The sequence below is a fragment of the Mauremys reevesii genome, linkage group 9 (assembly GCF_016161935.1).
Source record: "Mauremys reevesii isolate NIE-2019 linkage group 9, ASM1616193v1, whole genome shotgun sequence".
NCBI classification, from domain to species: Eukaryota; Metazoa; Chordata; order Testudines; family Geoemydidae; genus Mauremys; species Mauremys reevesii.
The window spans coordinates 83,808,931-83,821,592 of NC_052631.1; the positions used below are offsets into that span (position 1 = coordinate 83,808,931).

A 12,662-nucleotide genomic window follows, 5' to 3' on the forward strand; every position below is an offset into this window, starting at 1 on the left:
CTATCAGGGGGGAGGGGAGAGAGTAGAACCATATGCGTTCAAGTAATCTTAAGAGATGGAAACTCAGCAATACAACAGTTAACAATCTCTGAACGTAACTCACCCTGTTATGCTGAGATTTTGCTGGGATCTCACTGAAGAGAGGGTAATTCTTACATACCATATGTTCTGTAATTGCTCATAATAACACAGAGAGGGTGAGCAGAGGATGGAATTCCATCTTCATTGCTGAACTCCCTTCCGTCTCTGCATAGATAGAGTCTGAATTTTAAAAGAAAGTAGAGTCAAGTGGACCGAGCAGGTGTCCGGCTGTTGAGACTCCTGAATTTTACTCCTAGATCTGTCCATTAACTCTTTTAGTCACTTTAATGAAGTCTCCTAGCCTTCTAAGTCTCAATTTCTCTATCTCACAGTGGTGTCATGAAGTAACAGTAGAGTTTTTAAAGAGTTTTTAAGATCCAGGAATGAGAGATGTTATGTAAGGGCTTGATTCTCCTCCCATTACAGTAGTCAAAATAAAAGCTCCCATCAAATTCAATGGGAATAAGATTGGACTCGTGTTCACTGGGAGAAGTGTTTTCACCAAGTTACCTAGCACGTGGTATCTAACAGGAGGTAAAATCCTAGTAAAGACAAGGCAGTTTGTGGTTTTAACACATTAGTAGGTTGAGGTAATCCCAAAGCTTCCCCCCTTAGTGTTTACCTCTACCTGCTAACATGTGTGATAACCACAAATTGCCTTACCTTCAGCAGGATTTTTCCACACAGCAACTAACTCTAGTGAACATATAGTGAGAAAACACCTTTTTCTCTCCTCTGTGGACATACCTTTAGTGGACATTGTTATTGTTACTGTAATTGGTGATTTAACACACGCTTAGTGGTTGGGGTCATTATATGCATCAGTCAAATGTGACTGGCAATATCCAACAGCCATTTTAAATTTGCAGCCAAAACCTCTAGGTATCAAGAATGCTATAATTTATTTCTTGGCTGCTCTGTTTTTATTCAAAGTAGAATTCAGTCAACATTAAATAAGGCCAATAAACAAAAATGAAACAAAAAAGCTCACTACTAGAAAGATTAGTTGAGTAGTAAAGCAATAAAAATATACTGAAATAGCAGAAAGAAAAAAAGCAGTTTAAAATCAATACAAACCAATAAATACTCATGCCCCATCTTACTCCACGTTACTGGGCACCTGAACATTTGAAAGTTTACCATTCTGAGGATTTTCACTATAGAAATCTAATCAATCAGTTTAAAAAAAGCGTTTCAGACAGTACATCTGCCCCTAACATCCTCAGAATTTATGTGGTTTTACAAATCACATTTTCCCCAGTTTAAAAGTGTTTTATCTCTACTGTTGTGTGAAAAACCTACACAAAACAGGAGAAACTGACTATACATAGGAAACATGGAAATTAACTGTACAGGTATTTTCAAATGCACAAAAATACCCTGAAAAGAGAGAGATTTCCCCCCTCCCCCATTTTAGATGTTACATATTAACACTGGTAAGGGTAAGTAAAAATAGTTCACACAGAAGTGCAATTTTGAAGATGATTGTCCCTCTAAAAACAGTATTTGTTGCTAACAACTGAACATAACATATTTTCCATCCACTACCACACCCTTGCCTCAGTGTACAATAAATACCCACTCAGTTTAGTACAAAATAGATTAAAGCGGTGGACATGGCACTGTCTCCTAAAGGCCACCAGAACTGTGGCTGCATGCAGCTCTTTTACAGACCACGGGACTGATTCTTTCATTCTATTAGGAAATACCACCATTTTTGCCTGGCATGCAGAGAAGAGGCTAGGGGAGAAAAGTATGTCAAACGGAGTCATCACAGCAACAGAAATGAAAGAGTATGTTGCCTTCATATTGCATTGCTTCAGGGTGGGTAGGTGTGGGTGTGAAAAAGCTAAGGTAACTACATTCCGGTTCCACAAATAATCCCAAACTCCCTCATAATCCCAGATGGATGTTTCTGCTAAAATTATCATCAGAGAATTAGTTAACAAAATTGACTTTTAAGACCAAATTTTTAAAAAGAAGCTTAGGCATGCATGTATTGCACAACTCTGCACCACATTTTCTCTCAGTTACCATGCACACCCACGGAAATCAGGTGATTGTGAAAAACAAGTGGCCACTGTGATGTCAAAACATCCACTTAAGAGAACTGCTTCGTATGCTAAATTATTGTTAAATCATTGTAGTTGGGCATGCAAAAATAGGCAAGTTTCACAAGCAAAAGAGAAAATGCATATTGCAAGTGGCTTCTCTTCTCCTGTTTAAAAGTTTGGACCATAATCTGTCATAACTAGGTTTCAGAGTTAACACACAATGGACAAGAACCTCTCAAAGCTACTGTCACAATCTATCTGCATCTTCAATCAACACTGCAAATTGGATTTACAATTTATTTCAAGTTTTGAAGGTCATATACACAGACATAAGGGCTATACATTTAATTCTATTTTAAAATAAATATTAAATCCTGAAGAAACTGACAGGGTCACTGGAAAATTGCTTATATGGAGAACCACAAAATAGCTGCTTCAGATAACCCTTGGTCATTGCAATGAATCAATATATGATGATAGAATGTCCTGCTGATGCAATGCCATGATACAAACATCACAACTCCTAGCAGCAATGCTGCAGGACAAAGTGGCTTCTCAGCTCCGTATACCCAAATATCACTGCTATAAACATTCTGCTTACACACATGAAAAATGGCAAGGCAACATTTAGACATACAAAAGTTTGTAAGTTGGGACATTAGGAAGCAAACCAGTTGTTATTTGCTAAAACGTATTAATCCTTGCAGGAATTTTGCCAGCGTAGCCTGAAAATTTCCAATCTTCAAGTCTAACCGCAGTCTTTAGCGGTTTCAGTGTTTCATAAAGACAAAGATAGTGGACACTAAGGGCTGGAATACAGAATGTTACAAAGAGGAGATAATACATGCACACAGCATGTACGCCACACTCAAACACTGTTTATCAGATTGTAGCAGCACTGCGGCATCCAGTAGAGTAGATGTGCTGCTGTTCTGCTCACATTTTAATGTGCCATCTTGCAGTAGATGCCTGCACAGCAGAGTAAATACAATCTCTATATATACCCTGCGTAGGCGTCTGGGGTTATTTCTGACTGTCATTATACTTCATTGCCAACTTAAAATGTAAAAAAAATAAACAACAATCCTCAAAATGATTTAATTCCAATTTTATAATTATTTCCAGAACCTTTTCATTATGCAATTTCAACTGTTCATTGAAAGCTTTTCCTTTTGCAAAGTTTTCCTTGAAGCAAGACAACCAAACCAGACACAGCTAAACCTTCTCCCTCCCCTGCTTTGTTATAAACACAGACATGAATAACATTCAGAACATTTAGCCCCAAGAACAGTTTAATAATAATGCTGCCGCTCGCTTTATATGGAGGAAGCTAAAAAAGAAACTGAAAAGGCTTAATAGGTACAAATATTGTGCTTCAATTGCAATAAATAAATCATGCTGAACTGGAGAAATGTAGTGATAGCAACATTCTGAATGATGTGGGTTCTGGTAACCCTGAAGCTAGAGCCGATTAGGTTTTGTTACATAGGTCCTTTGTGTATTTTTGTGCTGCTATACCAGTTAAATTGACCTCTGCAGGCATATGTGTTGCTTGTATTGTTTAATGGCTTCACATTTTAGCTTAACTTAAGCCTCACACACACACACAAACAACAACAAAATCCCAGTCTTTGTATTTGCTAAGACTATCTGTGACAAAGGAAAGGGAGCTGAACATAAACGCCGTGAACTGAAATCCAGGAAACTCTGAGCAATTGGTGCAGAGGCAGAACACCACTTTGGCTGCTAAATGGGAGGCCTGGGCCCAAGAATGGAGTTAGATTTGTTGGCAGTTGTGTGCATTGGGCAGAAGTGTTGCCATACTGGATCTAACCATTAGTCCCACTGATGCAGTATCCCACACCTCTGAGAGCCGCCAATAAGGGATGTTTCAGCAGAAGATGGAAAGCCACTAGAATGCAACAAGGAAATTGTGCAATGCCGTAAATTGGGGGAAATTCCTTCCTGACCTCTTGTGGTGATCAGCTAACACCCCAAAGCCTGAGATATAATTACCCATATAGAGCTGGCGTTACTACAAATATGATTAGTTGCAGAAGTATTCAGTCACGGTATTTGACTCATTGACCTCTTTGTGGCAGTGAATTCCAAAGTCTGACCACACACTGTGGCTTTCCAGTATTTTTATCTATTTAAACCCGCCATTAAATGTAGTCAATGTAGTTCTTGTAGTAGGGGACAACACAAAAGGGGCCTGAGCAGTTTTCACTATGCCTTTCATCCTCTCAAAGAGACACCAACCATACAATATGTACCAGGCTCATAAAGGATAGCACTACCACATCAAACTGGCCATTTACTCCCTTCTTTATTTGGAGGGAAGATGTTGTGAGAGCTGCCACTGGAAAGACAGTGGTGCAGCAGAGAAGATTTGGAAAGCCAGGTAGAAAAAATCTGGTACAAAACTTGTTCATGCTAAAACACCTTTATTTGTTCAGTTAGAATGTCTTGACCTTAGGGAAACCTCATTAAGTAGCTGAAGGGAAGTTTCAGCCAAGTTCTAAATATGTATTTTTCTCTGGAGCTTCTAGGAAGCAGAATTAGTAAACTTGGCTACAGGCCATAAAACATAATTACTTATGTGAAATTGTTTAAGTATGTAACTACAATTACTAATAGAAGAGCCCAGCGCCGCAAATACGAAGGGATTCCGTAGACTAGCAGCCTAGATGCAGACAGAAAGCTGAAGATAATTCCTGAAGGAATAAGCATCTCTTTAAGGAAAAACTTCAAAAAAGAATTTCTAGTTAATGGGGATATAATATTAAAGTGCAATCAGGCTCTGATAAGGAAGGTGGGCAGCAAGGGTACATTTTGAAACATGTGGCAGCTCATCATACAGACTCAGTTTTTGGCACCATGCAGAAGAAAGGGAAGAACAATCTATTTCCACAGTAATAGCCAATCTCCTTCTTTCAGAAAGTTCAATGGTCAGTGGCAAACTAGTTTTCACTGGAGACACAAAAGCCTGGGGCTTAAACCATAGAGAAACTTCAGAGACACTGCAGAGCAATAACAAACCTTCAAGATATTAAAATAAAAGAATGGTGTATTAAGTGATGTGGTAAATGCAATTTGTCATTTAGCACTGTGAATCTATGGATTTTAATGACAGGGTCTCATTTACATTTAACGATCAGTGTACTAGAACATTTCTTGGAAACTGTGGATATTTTCCTGTCTCAGTAGGAATATATAGAAATTTCTTCTCAACTAACAATTGAATGAAAGAATTCTGCCCTGAAATCTTAATCCTGTAAATTCTCTCTAGAGCCATATGAATATCAACGTACTGAACTACAATCCAGACAAGTCAGCTTCTCCACAAATCAGAGATGTTTTGGACAATTATGTATTAGCAATATTTTTCCTCCTAAATCATCTCTTAAACCAACCAACATTTTATTGCATAATGACCATTTATACTATATATATGCTTTAAAAACATTAAAATAAGAATATCTTGTTTTTAATATGACATTTAAAGGTGGGTTTTTCCAAAACCACTTGAAGTGACTTAGGAGCACAGGTCCCGTTGATCTGTTCTGGGACCTGTGCTCCTAAATCACATAGGTGCTTTTTAAAATCCCCCCTTAATCTCAAAGCATTATGCATATTCAACAGATCATACATGCACACAGGAATCACTTCACAGACTTTGCAGTGCAACCACTTCTGGGTAAATGGCAGCAAATATTTCACATTGTACAGCGGCACTGCGCAGTTTTCAGTCAGAAAAAGAAGAAGAATTCCAAATCCAACTGAAACTATAAAGGAAAATGTAGGGAGGCATGATGTAATGACCCAAGTTTAATCTGAAATGACCCTAGGCTGCATCAACACTGGCAAAAGTGGAACCCCTAATTCTCTACCAGTACTGCTCTACAAAGGTTGCAACAGTTCAGGCTGTAGGATAGACAGACCTTAGGTAGGTTCAGGCATTTTGACACAGTGTAGCGCTTGGTTCCGGACAATGCTCTAACTTCTAAAGTTGCTACCACCAGAGATGATGTGCCCTAATCTTGCCAGTACAGACACAACTTTACTCTTGCCAACCGTGACCACATTGATTTTTTTCTGAAATTCTCCTACCATTGTTCCACCAGTGCTAGCAGTCATGGATCCACTGGTGTAGACTGGGCACAAGCAATTTTAAATCACCATGTCATCTAGTCATGCTCTGAGCATCATTAGATGACACAGTGGCAAAGTTGCTGACAGCCACTCTACAATAGTCACTGCATCATTATCTCAGTCAGTGAAGCTGAACTAGACATAAATGCAATGGTGGAAAATTTTAAGACAGTTGCTAGTGTAGATGCAGCTTTAAGTGTTAGTGTAGACTGGACAAACCTGTTTTCAATAGCCTTTCAGCCAACACTGGTTCAGGATTTCTCAAGCAGCATGGAAATGGTTTTGTCTGATCTACACCACTTTCAATTCTGGTTCAGGAATGACCAACTGCTGAACACCATCCTCAATAATGGATCAGTTTCTAACTGGGCTATAGAGAGATTAGTCTAAGCACGTGATTGGGAACTAGGAGTTCCTGAGCTTTTCTCCAGACTCATACTAACTCTCTCTGTGAACACACATAGCCCGATGTCAATGGGAGATGTGTATGCTCAGCACTTTTGAAAAATCAGGCCATTAACTTCCCTACCTCAGTTTCCCCCATCCGTAACATGGGAATAACAAATCTTCACAAATGAGTATTTCAATATCTAAAAAGTGCTATAAGAACTGTTGTTGTTATTATTATAGCAAATTCAGCTAAAATCGACATGGCAAAATAGGCACCAAGACCTTTTAAACACTTACCATGTAATTGCATAGACATTTGCTCGCTCTCTCTTATGATTCTAAAAGTCACAAAAAAGGATTTTTTTTTATGAAGGGTAGTAAATGGAATTTGTTCATAGCTGGTTTGAAAGATGGATTAATTCTTTGTTAGTTATACAAAACTCAAAAGCATGTGAGGGTCCTTGCAGATAAGATGAAGAAAAGCTCATGCTCCAAATAGCTCACAATCAGTTTATAATCAGGTTTTTAAACAGACCTACTTTTTGATTCCTTCCTCCTCCTCCTCCACATAAACCTAAAATGATCACTTCTGAATTATGCTGACTTTCTGATTTCTTGTACATTTCTGTGCATTTATGGCTTTGTCCTACTCTAATTTAAAGTAATGGCAAAACTCCCATTGATTTTAATGGAGTAGGATCACAACAGGGAAGCTTGTCCTTTGCCTGTCTGCTGTTTTGTTCTTTGTGCAAGTGCAGAGACTACTAGGCACAGGATGTCAGAGCAACAAACACTACAGACAAGCAATGGGCAAGTTTCCCCATCATGATGCTGTGCCAATGTGCTCATCCATCCTTGAGCTTGGACATCCCTTCTCTTCCAGTAATGGAACATAGAACCAAACCATACTCACTTTTACCAAATTAGGTAGTGAACTTTTGATACAGACACCCAAAACTGCTAGCTTCACTTCCACTGAAGAGCAATATTGGCAGCCTAGAAACAAAAAGCTTATGCACTAAATCATTCTGATGCCTGACTACCCTGTCAAATCATTTCTAACTCTTAATTAAAATGACTATTGTTGATAGTGTAAAGTGAACGCAGGTTCTAGTCTCATTTGGTAAAAGTCCCGTTCTCAGACACATTTATGATCCATTCAGAGATTCCCTCAAGAGAACACATCTGAGCTAGAAAGACTCAGGACTCTACCGTTCTCACTGAAAACATGCTGGTCAATCCACTTAATCCTTAATTAGGTTGTTATTTTTAATGTAAGTCACCAATAATAATTTTAGGAGAAACATGTAATATCAGGTTTCAGAGTGGTAGCCGTGTTAGTCTGTATCAACAAAAACAACGAGGAGTCCTTGCGGCACCTTAGAGACTAACAAATTTATTTGGGCATAAGCTTTCGTGGGCTAGAACCCACTTCATCAGATGCATCTACACGAACATTCCACACAAAGATAGACTACAAGCCATCAGGAATAGAATCCCTGATACCATCACGGCAAACCTGGTGGCTGAACCTTGTGACTTTGTCCTCACCCACAACTATTTCAGATTTGGGGACAACTTATACCTTCAAGCCAGCGGGACTGCTATGGGTACCTGCATGGCCCCACAGTATGCCAACATTTTTATGGCTGACTTAGAACAGCGCTTCCTCAGCTCTCGTCCCCTTACGCTCCTATTCTACTTGTGCTATATTGTTGACATCATCATCTGGACCCTTGAGGAATTCCACCAAGATTTCAACAATTTCCACCCCACCATCAACCTCAGCCCGGACCAGTCCACACAAGAGGTCCACTTCCTAGACACTACAGTGCTAATAAGCGATGGTCACATAAACACCACCCTATACCGGAAACCTGCTGACTGCTATACTTACCTACATGCCTCCAGCTTTCATCCAGACCACATCACACGATCCATTGTCTACAGCCAAGCTCTAAGATACAACCGCATTTGCTCCGATCCCTCAGACAGAGGCAAACACCTACAGGATCTCTATCAAACATTCTTAAAACTACAATACCCACCTGGTGAAGTGAAGAAACAGATTGACAGAGCCAGAAGGGTACCCAGAAGTCACTTTCTGCAAGACAGGCCCAACAAAGAAAGCAACAGAACGCCACTAGCCATCACCTACAGCTCCCAACTAAAACCTCTCCAGTGCATCATCAAGGATCTACAATCTATCCTGAAGGATGATCCCTCACTCTCACAGACCTTGGGAGATAGACCAGTCCTTGCTTACAGACAGCCCCCCAACCTGAAGCAAATACTCACCAGCAACTACACACACACAACAATAACACCAACCCAGGAACCAAACCCTGCAACAAACCCCGGTGCCAACTCTATCCACGTATTTATTCAGGGGACACCATCATAGGACCTAACCACATCAGCGACACCATCAAGGGCTCGTTCACCTGCACATCTACCAATGTGATATATGCCATCATGTGCCAGCAATGCCCCTCTGCCATGTACACTGGCCAAACCAGACAGTCTCTATGCAAAAGAATAAATGGACACAAATCTGACATCAGGAATCATAACATTCAAAACCCAGTAGGAGAACACTTCAATCTCTCTGGTCACTCAATAACAAACCTAAAAGTGGCAATTCTTCAACAACAACAAAACTTCAAAAACAGACTCCAACATGAAACAGCAGAACTGGAATTAATTTGCAAACTGGACACCATCAGATTTGGCCTGAATAAAGACTGGGAGTGGTTGGGTCATTACAAAACCTAAACCTAATTTCCCCAATACTAATTTCTCCCTGCAGTTACTCACACCTTCTTGTCAACTGTCTGAAATGGGCCACTCTCATTACCACTTCAAAAGTTGCATCTGATGAAGTGGGTTTTAGCCCACGAAAGCTTATGCCCAAATAAATCTGTTAGTCTCTAAGGTGCCACAAGGACTCCTCGTTGTTGTTTTTTTTTATGTAATATCAGATGTCACGCCACTAAGGGCTTGTTTATATACAAAATTATGCCGCTTTAGCTATACCGGTACAACACCCCTAGTAAAGATTCAGTTATACTGCTTTGATGGCTATTATACAAGTATAGCTTATTCCTGTATGGGAAGGGGACTAAGCTGTACCAGAGAAAGGCACTTTTAATACTTACTGCTTTAACTGGGTCCATACTAGGGGTTGTACCAGTATAACTATTTAGATTAAACAAACAAAAAAAAAATCACACCCCTGTACCGGTGTGGAGACGAGGCCTAAACGTTTGCAGAAGAGAAGACCAAAACCTGCTTTGAGCCAAATAAAAGTATGGACAAGCCTCAAGAAAGGCTTGTCTACATGGTCCCACATTCTGGAGTACGTGGGTGTGAACTGCAGCCCCCACTTCATGCTGCACTATAAGGACCCCACGTGGACGCTGCTGGTGTTGTGTCAAAGAGAGGACTAAATTAACGTGAAGTAGGTACCTTTTCATTCGTGCGAAGCAGCATCCAAATGGCATTGTTACAGTGAAGAACGCTAGTGTATGCCGCAATTCACAAGCCAGCAGTCCGAACTGCAGGGCTGTGTAGACTTGACCTCATTCTCACTTTGCTAATCTACAAAACCACTTATTTTCACCCAAATAAACCAACCAGCATTCTCACTCTGCTTCTCAGAGTGCTACAGTGGAGGCTGCTAACAGACTGGGAAATGAGAGTGCTCAACACCTTATAAAATTAGGCCCTTACTAAGCCTTTGCTGCTTCCACTAAATATACTGAAGTATATATACTTGGATAGCGTGTGGTACAATCCCAATATAAGGGCTAGTCTACACACACTTTGCTCAAGGAGATTCCTTATCTAGGTGATAAGTGTAAACAGATTTAAGTGCATCCACACAAGGATTTGCACCAGTTTAAGTAATTCCATTTAAAAACTGATTGATTTTAATTAAGCCATTGCACCTTTTGCATGCTGACAAGGCCTAAAACTAAAATGCACTTGTCATACTAAATGAACTAATATATTTTGGGTCACAGCATCCTTTATATCATCATGTTTGTTCACCAAGTAACAAAATGTCCACAAAATGGAATCTGAATTTTAACTACCTGAATGTTTTTAAAAACATCTCCCACAATAAGCAAAATTTTACTTCCAAAAGCCAAACATTGAGATATCATCGATGAAAACCCTTAAAAATGATAGGACCAAGGAGCGCTTATTTTTTAAATGATAAAACATTCACTCTGTTCCAGGACTGAACAGTAAAGCTTGTATCTCATTTAATTACACTTATTTAATCACTTGCATATGTGTTTCGTATCCTGAAGAGATCCTGCATGCAATCCAAAGCACCTCAGACCAAAGTCTGCCACTGAATTCTTCACATCTGCCTTATGCATTCCAATCATCAGAATGTGCAGTTAGTAAGCCATTAGGAATTATACAACTAATTGCCCAAGTGGATAGGCTGAATTATTTTAGAAAAGTTGAACTATGTATTTTGTAAAATAATGCAAGTCATGATGAAATACAGCAAAGACCCTTACAACAAAAGTCCTCTGTGTGCCGTGAAGCTCCCCATCCTCTGTCAGAAGAATGGATTTTGTTGGGGGGGGGTTTTAAGTCATACCCATATTTTGTATACAAATGACACTAGTAAAACATGTTTCCAGGTGCACCCAACTTGTATACTAATCTTGGACATCTAAATTTCTTTTAGCATTACAGCTCTGCTCCATGTTTGTCAAACACAGATGAAATTAAAAAAAAAATCAGAATATCACATAACGAAGCATATTTCAATAAAATAAATTAAATCATATTCCCATATCACAATAACCGTAGTATTGGTACAGTAGATTGAAAAATTTACTTTATTGTTTATTGTTCTGTTTTCTACTTTAGATTCAATAATGTTTGTATTAGTTCTAATATTTCCAACTAGTTGCTCTATTTTTAGAAGAACTAAAAGGATAGTAAATAAGTATTTTGGTTTCATTCCCCTTCTAGGGTTTCCCTTTAATGAAGAAACATTTACCTGACAATTTGCTCTTGGGATTAAGTAAAAGGCATTCACTTGTCTTCTAAATGTGAGAAGTATATTGTTCAAGACATTCTGTTTAAAACAGCCACTCAACCCAGTCAAAGGCCCTCCCTGCATCAATAAATAACAAGGCAAGTTTATTTTACTCTGTTGAATGAATAGAATTCAATATACGTTATAGATTATGTGAAAAATGTCTTCTCACATATGAAGTCTGACTGATATTTATCACTTGTTTGATTATAGTCTCCATTCTAATTATCAAATTTTAGCATAAATGTTAATATCTATTGTACATTTAGAAGAGAAATGGGTTCATAGGATCCACAATTATTCATAGGTGTATGTTCCCTGTGTATCACTGTGATGGTAGCTTGCTGCATACTTTCCAGGAGACTATCCTTTTCTAGATTTCAGTAGGACTCTACTTAATGTGGACAAATGTTCAGTTCTTGCATAAAATTTTTAAAGAATTGGGTGTACAGACATCTGGTCTTGGGTTTAAAATTGTTGATAGCCCTTTTGTTGTCTGCTTCCGATACTGGCACCTCTAATGCACCAAAATTGCCTTGTCGTCTTTTTTAAAATAGCAATTTTTCTTTAAACTCTGCTATATCTGCTCTGTATTTGCATCCTGTGATATATACAAATTGGCATGGAAATCCAGAAAGGCAGATTTAATAGATCTAAGATCTTAGAGAAAAGCTACAAGAATGGTTTATGATCTGGAAAACACACCTTACTATGAGCGTTAAAGAAACTCAATTTATTTAGCTTATTGAAGAGAAGGCTAAGAGAGGACTTGATCATGGTCTACTGTTACCTATACAGGAAAAAGATTTCTGAGAGCAGAAATCTCTTTAATCTAGCAAACGAAGGCATAACAAGACCCAATAGCTGGAAGTTGAAGACAGAAAAGTTCAAACTAGAAATAAGACACTTTAAAA

The 12,662-nt window shown here is 38.9% G+C and overlaps 1 protein-coding gene across 14 annotated transcripts in view; it reads right to left on the reverse strand.

Annotated features, from left to right (window-relative positions):
- NEXMIF (neurite extension and migration factor) overlaps positions 1–12,662 on the reverse strand; it is a 226,612-nt gene that overhangs the window by 191,335 nt on the left and 22,615 nt on the right. For 8 of the 14 annotated variants that reach the window (XR_005584348.1, XR_005584349.1, XM_039487173.1 and 5 more), the window contains 2 exons: positions 11,710–11,826; positions 104–261 (listed from right to left, as the gene is read on the reverse strand). The exons of 3 other annotated variants lie outside the window; for them this stretch is intronic. The gene's annotated coding sequence lies outside the window, so the exon portion shown is untranslated. The remainder of the gene's footprint in view (positions 1–103; positions 262–11,709; positions 11,827–12,662) is intronic. 3 more of the 14 variants (XM_039487174.1, XM_039487172.1, XM_039487171.1) reach the window with 2 other exon arrangements.